The sequence below is a fragment of the Apis dorsata genome, unplaced genomic scaffold (assembly GCF_000469605.1).
Source record: "Apis dorsata unplaced genomic scaffold, Apis dorsata 1.3 scaffold_52, whole genome shotgun sequence".
Classification (NCBI taxonomy): domain Eukaryota; kingdom Metazoa; phylum Arthropoda; class Insecta; order Hymenoptera; family Apidae; genus Apis; species Apis dorsata.
In genome coordinates, this window is record NW_006263353.1 from 3,435,267 (window position 1) to 3,437,068 (window position 1,802).

Consider the following 1,802-nt stretch of genomic DNA (forward strand, 5'->3'; position numbering starts at 1 on the left):
AATCGAATCACCGCTCCCTTCATCCCCGTCTAAGGGGATGAAAATTCGAGAATACACACAGGCGACGTTTTTCCCTCCCTCTTTCTCTTTTCGTTAGACATATCTTTGAATTTGAACTACGATTGTATAAATAATAATTGACGAACGAATTGTTAACAAGAAATTGTATGAAATTTTCTCATATCTTATTGTAACACGATACAAAAAGAAATCTTTCTTCAAAATCTATTCTCTTTTTCTTATTGAAATAAAATATCACTAAATATAAATAATTATATATATTAAAATTAAATTTTTTAAATGGAAATTAAAGGTAATATTATGTATATTGATAAGATATTAAATAATTATTCATTAGATTAATAAATGAATGAACGTATAAAGAATTATTTTATATTTTTATAATCATATCACAGTTTATATTATTTTTCTTTGCAAAGAAAAGAGAGTGGAACTTTGGTTTGAAGAAGAGAATCGAAGGATTTTCCGCGCGATATATTAATTTTCAGATTGATGAATAAAAATCAGGAAAATAACAGGTTCAAGGTTTGAATATCTCTGATATTTTCGATTTTACGTCACCTCTCGTCACGAGGCGAGGCAAATCGGGGCGAAACTGGGAAGTGGAGGAGGGTAGCAGATGGCATCCGTGGCGGCATTTTTACTTTTTTCATACTTTTTTCCCTCCCCCTCCTCCTTTCTTTAATATTTATCCTATGCAGATGTATGAAAATTTTCTCGCGGAATCATCCCTGCCCGGTGTTTCTTCATTTGCATTCGTTCTTCCGCGACAACAATTGAGCCGGAAGGGCGATAATCAGGCATTGCCACGCATGCGCCATCCTCGCTACGTGTGCGCTCGAATAAATTCATCTTCCCGGGAAATTTATAAAAACCAGGAAATCAATCAGTGATGACTGTCGATGAATATCAATCGATTCGATTGAGGGGGAGGGGGAGAAAAAAGATGGCGCGATAACGAGATTTATCGTTCGACCGAATCATTCGGATTTTTGATTCGATATTTTTTCAATTAATAACTCTGTCCCATGTTCAGTTTTAAAATTCCATCGACATTGATAAACAGAGAAATAAATTGTCGGTAAACTGGATAATTATTGGTAAGGATAGAAGAATATAATGAGATACTAAAGTAAAGAGTTAATGCAGCTCGTACGAAAAAAGTATTAAACTGTATTTCTAATTCGAAATTATCGAATCAACCAGAAAGATATCGTGACACGGAAGCTACAAGGGCTCGTAATAATATTCTTTAAAAGAATTAACCCCTTCTCGTTTGGATAAAACGGATATCCTGTGTGCAAATAAATTCAATTCCACATAATCGCAATTTTTAAAACTTCATATTTCTTTTAAAAAAAAAAAAAAAAAAGATTTAACACATTAATAATTTGAGCAGTGTTTTCAGATGGATCACCAGCGTGTAATGCGAATACATTTTCTGTTCTGTATTGCGCAATTAGGGTCTTAATGGATCCCATAATAGCTATTCTTTGACGCGGATGTCGACGTGGAAAAAAAAAAAAAAAAAATACGAAACGATCCGGCTTGCGAACTTCAAAACTTCAACGGCACATTTTTCTCTATTTAACCCAGGAGAAAATTGCCGTGGTTCTCACACCTACGCTCCACCGACAGCACAAATACTTAATGGAGTGTGAGAACTTTTACCCGTGCACACGCTGCGCCGCCTCTCTAATTTCTGTCGTCATTATAGCCTCGCGCCTTCTTTTTTTTTTTTTTTTTTTTTTTTTTTTTTTTTTTTTTTTTTTTTTTTTTTT

General features: G+C 34.0%; 1 protein-coding gene across 1 annotated transcript in view; it reads left to right on the plus strand.

The window, feature by feature from the left end:
* The window catches only part of LOC102681226 (probable G-protein coupled receptor No18), a 113,869-nt gene that overhangs the window by 74,853 nt on the left and 37,214 nt on the right, over nucleotides 1-1,802 (plus strand). The window lies entirely within an intron of this gene.